Source organism: Paramormyrops kingsleyae, chromosome 13 (genome assembly GCF_048594095.1).
Source record: "Paramormyrops kingsleyae isolate MSU_618 chromosome 13, PKINGS_0.4, whole genome shotgun sequence".
NCBI lineage: Eukaryota > Metazoa > Chordata > Actinopteri > Osteoglossiformes > Mormyridae > Paramormyrops > Paramormyrops kingsleyae.
The window spans coordinates 22,228,984-22,237,165 of record NC_132809.1 but is presented as its reverse complement, the minus strand read 5'-3'; the positions used below and the strand labels follow the sequence as shown (position 1 = coordinate 22,237,165).

Sequence of the window (8,182 nt, the reverse complement as noted above, 5' to 3'; positions counted from 1 at the left end):
GCAGCGCCCCTGAAGCACCAAGCATCGGTCTGACCAACGCCAACCACGCAGCGCCCCTGAAGCACCATGCATCAGTCTGAGTAGCACTGCCTACACCCGTGGCTACTTTCCAAAGCAAAATTATCCTATCAGATCTTAAAATTTCCCCACCTTCTTCTCATTTATTTTTTGGCTTCTTTGCCCCATCTGCAGTCCTCCTTCGAGAGGAACCCCGTTCTCTCCATGACAGACCCCACCAGGGAAAAACACCCCCATGCTTTCAATGTCCCAGGTGTTTCCCCACAGATGTCCTGCAGATTTTTCAAAATCTGTAGCACAATGGAAACATGCCTTATATGGAAGAGGGCGGGCCAAAGTTCCAAACATACATGAGTATGAGAAAAAATACTCAACCGGAGCCGGATTCTCCACCACCAGAGGGAGCCCTAACAAATCCTTGTTGATATGGATAGTGTTTTGTTCAGTCCAAACAAAGGTTAGGGCTTCAGTTAATCACCTAACAGAAAGAGACAAGTGTTTTTACAGAGAGGGCTGCTATCATAATTTCTGGCACTTCCCTAAGTCACCAAAACGACCCATTGTCAGCAGGCATCAAAACAGACATTTTCTAAGTCTTTGAAGTTTGAGGTGAAATGAGGTGTAACCTACTGTAGAATACAAACATTGTGAGTTTTCTGCTGCATCATGTAATATCAGCTTGAATGTTCTTGGTAAAAATAGTTCAAGGGTCTCACTAAAAATCTCCTCCATTTCACAGTAATAGCTTGAAATGACCGTTAAGTTACCCGACAGTTTCTCATGAATCGTAGAATGATATCAGGTGACCTTCAAAAGGAATGGGAACCATTAAGTGCAGGTATGAGGTGCACAGATAGGACAGTGTGTATCAGGCTCCTAGAAACACGATCCCATAAAGTCCCATAAAGCATGGAAGAAGCCCTTCATTAATGAGAAACAGGGAAGAGCCAAGCTGCAGTTTGCTATCTATCTATCTATCTATCTATATATATATATATATATATATATATATATATATATATATTCACAGGCATACACCCATAAATTGAAGGATTTTCTGCTGTATTTTTCTTGCTTTGCCTATAGATGATAAACTGCAAATAAATGTATGAATGCATGTAATGATGTTGGAAACATCAAGGACCCTTAACTGGTGTCTCTGATGCTGTTCAGAATGAAACATGATGGTGTAATCCTGCAGGTGGCCATCCTAGTTATACCCTAAACCATCAGACTGGGGTGGGTAGCAATATTCCCCCCACCTCCAAAGCTGGCCGCTCCAATCCTGCCCCTGCTGTGTGTGTCGAGTATTTCTCCGCCTACTCCGATTTACTTCCACAGTCCAAAAAACATGTGAAATTGTCTCTTTAGGTAGCTTATTGTGTATCTGTGTCCTGTGATTGACTGGCATCCCATCCAGGGTGTTCTTATGCTGGGCTTGCATTTATTTTTTCATATCTTTAATAATTCAATTAATAATATTATCTATAATATCCAACGGTTTCGCAATAACAAGAGAAGACGGGACGGCCAAATATCAAAAAACATGTATTATTTTAAACCACCACTAGAGGGATACAGCATCCACAACAAATGTAAATATCACAAGTTAGTAGAAACTCGATATACAGCACAAATTTCACATTCAGTGTCTTTTGGTTTGAAAATGTTGCATGTTGTTTCTTTAATTTAATTAATTTTAATATCTTGATAAATAATTTCACATTAAAAACTACCACTGACTTTGTAGTCATACATAACACCAAACCGTCGCCCGAGGCACTGATTTGCAGTTTTTTTCCCACAGGAATCTGTTGTGCATGATAAACATTTATATTGCAGAAAAGTAACAAGAAAAAATACTGTAACAGATCGGTCGGTCGTTATTGGCAGGTCAATGGCCATTTACATAAGATTATAAAGCAAACTGTTATCCATAATTCTTAACACACTTGACTGTAAATGCGCTTGCTGATGCGCAAATCCGCAAAACGCTCTTGAATTATGGGAATCGATAAAGAACGACGGCTGTTTGAGCCAATGATAAAAAGTCGTTCCTCGGACCTCTTCCAACCAGCGCTGGGTATCGCTACGTAAGTCCCGCCCACTTAGACGCGCTCCCTGAATTACCAGGGAGAGAAAGAAGTTTGCGTTCGGTGTTACATCAGGAACCAGTAAAGAAGGTCCCGGTGTACTTATATTTGCTGGTGAAGTGTAAGATTTGGGCGATATTAACAGTGGACAAGTCCTGGACATTTGAGGGGATGACTGGGAACAAACATTACTTTGAGGCAATGTTGGTTTCCACTTGTTGAACTGTCACCGGGCACGGAAGAGTATGAATTGTACTGGGGAGCGCACGCTTTGATCAACCCTCATTTAAAGGTAAGGCACGGAAGAGGACGAGCTGTACGGGGGCGCACACGCTTCGATCAGGCAGCCTTTAGAGGTTTCCTACGCGCAGCGCAAGAACGGGAGTACAGCGATGATCAGGGAACGTTTTTTTTAATGGTTACAAGTTCATAAAGTTGCATTGCAAACGGCGGGTTTCTTTCAATTGGGAGTGTGCCAGTAAAAATGCCAGTAAAATTGTGATCATTAGAGTTGTGTTGACATGTCAGTCGTTCTCTACTTTACTGGTAGTCTGTCCATGTTATGTCTTGTATCAGGTATTCTAGATACTCAGCGGTCCGTTATAACATGCATATAAATCAATGATGTTCTTCGTTAATAAATTTGTAATATGCTGCTTCAAATTACATGTCAGTTTCACGGTGTTGTAGTCGGGTTTGGGGTTCCGGGATGACAGTGTAGCACTGGGCATTACTGTGCCAAATCTCAGCCGATCTGGGTCCTGTCCAGTGACCTTTGACAAAATGAACTTGACTCAGATTTATATGACGATTATGATGATGGTGAATATGGGTGACTTTAAACAGTCAATAACAAGCGATTAAGCTTAATTATTGACAAAAATAAGATCTTTAGTCTGTTTTGTGAAAAATTATGTTTGTGTCACTTATTGCCACTAAACATACTTCCTTCTCAACCGTGTCTGTGGGTTGGTGGGTGGTTGGTTGTGTCTGAAATCAAGTCTACACACCATCACAACAAATCTCTTTTTGAGTGGTGAAACTGAAAATTTATTTTAGGAAGTTAACACTTCTTCCATTCTATAAAAACCACATCTTCTCTTCTGTGTGAAACTAATTTTGTTACCAGTATGACATCTTCGGTGGAGCCCATCCAATAAAATTGTGTCACTCTGGAAGTTTTGAGAATATGAAATTCACTGTATCAGCAATATACATGTTGTCAAGGACTGACACTCACTTTACAACTGGTTGTGCTGCTTATCTTTGATTTCCGGTGGCGTTCTGATATATGTGGTCTTGAGTTTGTGTCTCTAAAGGCTGTGGATCTGGTACGTCCCTATTTTTTGCCCCCCAATGAATATTCCTGTGCCATCTGTTGATGTGACATGAAGGAAGTTTTACGAAACTACAGTGGAGGTTGGCAGCAGTGGGGAAACAGCGAGGTGCTTTTGTAAGGTAGTCATGGCGACGAAATTTGTTTTGAAAGACGTTTTGATGCTTTCAGGTGGCCTTTCAGAATTGCTAGTTCTCAAAACCGTACTTACGGCACAACGTGATGGCAGTGTACGTTTCAAAAAGGCAAATGGTTTAAAAAAAAATGCTTTGGACTAAGGTTTCGCAAGAGGACAATGGATGGATTGTCAGTTTCATCCACAGGAGACAGGGAAACAGCATCATTCTTCTCAGCTCTTTTGTATGACTGAACTTCACATCACAAGTAATCACTCAGAGAGAGGTCATAGAGGAGAAACCTGCAGGATCTCAGGACAGACGCTGTTTGATTACAGATAGAACATTACGGATAGTATTTACTGGGAGAGGCTGAGTTTCTCCATGCAGAAGTTTTTGCTGCTTTGACATCGTGACCCTTTTGAGTGTCACCATGTTAGTAGTGAGGCACAGGCAGGGAGGATAAGTACTTCTGGCTTTGATGGGTTCAGTCCTGAATGGTGGTTAGTCATCAAGGCTGAGATGTTTGCCAGGTATGTGCTGATTCAGATAGATAGATCTGTTGGCAAAGCGAAAAACTCTAGCTCTAATTTCCATCATAGCAATGAGAGAAGGATCTGATGGTCAATTCTATTGAAGTCTGCAGACTGATCCTGGAGTTTGAGGATGGAGGAGACTTAGCTGCTGTAGTAGAATGATGAACCCCAGATATGGAGAGATGAGTTACCAGGTATGAATTCTGAGTGTTAATGAAGCGGAGATTCTGGGGTTTTGGTGAAGAATACTGGAGAGCTGATTACCAAGAGAACATTGAAGAGATTAGGGATTAGTGAGTAATTCTGAACAAATCAAGATCAACAAGTTGTTGGGCTTGAAATGTAAGCTTTGATGTAAGTGGTGTTTTAAAAGTATAATGTAATATCTGTCACAAATGATGATTTTTTTTTTTAGTTCCACACTTGTAATGAGTGATTTTTGGAGTCTTGAATAAGGTGGTCACTACTGCGATAGCTAGCTTGACCTTTGTTCCCATCTGCTGATTGAGGAGAGCAGCATAGTGTGTGGAACATTCCGGTGCTTCTCCCATTTCCCTCCCACCACAGCTGTGCTTCATCTCCCAGGGCGCCGTTTTTACACAACCACCTAACTGTCATGCTGTAGGTCTTGGTCCTAGATTTACTGCCCGCCTTAGTAACAATCCCAAGAATGACCACGATCGCACACGTTCAGCTTTGAAGATTTCTTGCAAATTCAGATCGCGGTGTTAGCTGACCGACCTTCTGCTCGAAGCATGCGAGGACAGCTGTGTTTTGCAATGAGTTCACGCTCCTGCCGGAACTGATCAGCCCACCGATGTCTACAAAAGTACAGCTGAAGTCTTGGTTAATTATTGCTCAATAGTTACTCGTCAGTCACTCCTGAGTGCAAAACTCAACCGTTACATGTAAAAATATGGTACTGTTGGTGGTAATGTAACACAAAGGACATGAATGCTTTGGGTTTCTGGAGTATAATTTATAAATAAAGACAAACTTAAGTTCTAGATAATTTATGTCTAAAAAGGATGAAATGAGTAAAACATTTTTTGTAAGAACAATGGCTCAAACCTCAGATCTGTCTTCGATTTCAATTTAGTCATGATCTGTTTTTAAAGACTACAACAGCATGTAGTATTAATGTTGGGGCTCTCGCAATGTGGTCATTTATAGCTATTCGTATCTACTCAGAGCTGCAGTAATTAGGTTGGAATCTGTGGACGTCTGCTCCCTGCTAAGAGTAGATTATGAGGTGGTTTTTGTTATTAGGATTCTCTCCACACTGGTTGAAGGTGTGTTTCCCAGTTCCCCGTCTCATTCCTAATGTCTGCCGCTGTTTATAATACACTCGTGGTCTTCTCGTTTTGAAAGCCCATTGTAACCACTTCGTACATTCCTGTTTTTCCGGTTTGACGCCGTTTTCCCTCTCGCGTGGCTCTCCCAATGCTTGCTGAGAATACTCCTCCTGCCCAGCAACTTCCTCTGCTGAAATTGTCCAGACGGCATTGTGGGAAAATCACACGTTTTCTTTTAAAACAAAGGCCTCGCACCGTGATTGTGCCTTCCTCGCAGATGTTTGGGATAGACTGGAAGTTAAGAAGGCTGCATGTTTTGGTCATGGTGACTCTGGTGAAGTAAAGGCTAAGCAGAGGCAGTGTTGTAATGATGGAACTCTTAGACACAACCTGTACGACTATGGTGCTAAATCAGGGCCAACAGTTCTGTTAATTTGAGAAAAAAAAATTCAGGTTTTAATGTCGATCTATAAAAACCACAACAATGCAATCAACCTAAAAATTCTTGAATTTGCTTTTGGTTGCACAATAACTTTGATTCAGTTCTGGATTTATTATTTTTTTTTCATTTTTCACTTTCACATATTTTGATATTTGATGTTTTATTTTTTTCATTTGCAATTTTTGTTTTCAATTAAATTTTTTTTAGTTTCAAATCTAATTTTTCGGTTTCAGACCTTTAGCACTGATTTTGCTGGGGGGCGTGGCCTCAGCTAAGAGGGGCGTGGCATCAGCTAAGAGGGGCGTGGTATCAGCTAAGAGGGGCGTGGTATCAGCTAAGAGGGGCGTGGTATCAGCTAAGAGGGGCTTGGAATAATGAGTAACAAAACAGGCTGAGGACCTTCGTCATTGCCTTCGGTATCAACTTGCACTAGATATGAACTACCAAGTCGACAACCATATATGGTATCTTTCGTTCATTAATATGTAGATCTAGAAAACGTAGTGGTGACAGGAAATACTGTTGGCAATTGCCCAGCATTTGGGGCATGCAGATGTCACAGTCGCCTGATGTTGGAACCAATGGGCACGTGAGGGCACCCACACACGTGGTGAAGGTTCCAGTTGACCAAGACACACCAAGGGAGGATCGTCGTATTATGTGCCAAGCATTACAGAACCCCATGATGTCTGCGCCTGCCATCCGGACACCGACATTGGACTCTCTACAATGTCCTGTGTAATCCCACACCGTGTCTCGTCACCTGGCATCAGCCAGACTCCAGATTCACCGTCCCACGTGTAGGCTGCCGTGAACACCAGCGTAGAGACGGCTGCATGGACTGATGATGAGTGGCATCGTACCATGTTCAGTCATGAATCTCAGTTCTTGATTACCATGGATGCTGGTCGTGTGCGTATGGTGGCGCCGAGGGGAGTGGACCAATCCTGCCAATGTTGTGGAGAGACACAATGCCATTACTCCTGGCATCATGGTGTGGAGTATGAGCATTGTGCCCAGCAGTGTGCCCATACTGCCAACTATGTTGTCCGTTTGATCTGTTATTATAATCATTGCAATACAGTCACATGACCTTTTACCGCATGCAGATTTCCAGTGATCTGTCTGGGTGCTTAACTTTTTTAGTCACTGAGTGTACATTAGCAACTGAATGGGTCCGGCATCTTCCTACCACAGATGAGTTTCGGTGCTGAAGTGAGTCTAACGCAGGGGTGCCTAACCCGTTGGCGTTTTTCCAGGTAGATCGCGAGATGATTAATGTGTACTACCTTATTTCATTGGTGGCCAACCGGTTAATCGAAGTTGGCAAAAGGGGAGCATCGGCAAAATATACTGTTGTTATTCGGTAGACGCACCCGATTCTGATCGCACTGAATGGCTATTCGACAGTTGAAAACTAAAAGAACTATTAAATGTGCAAATAGTGTTTAGATTTATGGATGTCACTATTACGGATTGTACGTGTTAATGAACGAAATACCATATATGGTTGTGGCTTTGATATTTCTGATCTAGCTCAAGTTGATACCGAAGGCAATGATGAAGGTTCTCAACCTCAACCTCATTATTCCACGCCCCTCTTAGCTGATGCCACGCCCCTTATCTGATACCACGCCCCTCTTAGCTGATGCCACGCCTCTCTTAGCTGATACCAAGCCCCTCTTAGCTGATGCCACGCCCCGTTATCTGATACCACGCCTCTCTTAGCTGATGCCACGCCCCGTTATCTGATACCACGCCCCTCTTAGCTGATGCCACGCCCTGTTATCTGATACCACGCCCCTCTTAGCTGATGCCACGCCTCTCTTAGCTGATACCAAGCCCCTCTTAGCTGATGCCACGCCCCGTTATCTGATACCACGCCTCTCTTAGCTGATGCCACGCCCCCTTATCTGATACCACGTCCTTCTTAGCTGATGCCACGCCCCTTGATCTGATACCATGCCCCTCTTATCTGATGCCACGCCCCATATTAGCTGATGCCACGCCCCATCTTAGCTGATGCCACGCCCCCTGATCTGATACCATGCCCCTCTTATCTGATACCATGCCCCTCTTATCTGATACCACGCTCCCTCTTAGCTGATGCCACGCTCCCTCTTAGCTGATGCCACGCCCCCTTATCTGATACCACGCCCCCTTATCTGATGTCACGCCTCCTTATCTGGTGTCACGCCCCCGTATCTGATACCACGCCCCTCAGCTAAATCAGTGCCAAAGGTCTGAGACTGAAAAAAATATGATCTGAAAGCACAAAGAGATCAGAATGTGAAAAAGATCTGAAATCAAAAAAAATATTTGATTTTGTAAAAAATAGGATCTGAA

General features: G+C 43.0%; 1 protein-coding gene across 5 annotated transcripts in view; it reads left to right on the top strand.

The window, feature by feature from the left end:
* The first annotated feature begins 2,143 nt into the window (after positions 1-2,143).
* The window catches only part of LOC111845719 (A-kinase anchor protein 13-like), an 84,171-nt gene continuing 78,132 nt past the window's right edge, over positions 2,144-8,182 (top strand). For all 5 annotated transcript variants that reach the window (XM_072698400.1, XM_072698401.1, XM_072698399.1 and 2 more), the window contains exon 1: positions 2,144-2,403. The gene's annotated coding sequence lies outside the window, so the exon portion shown is untranslated. The remainder of the gene's footprint in view (positions 2,404-8,182) is intronic.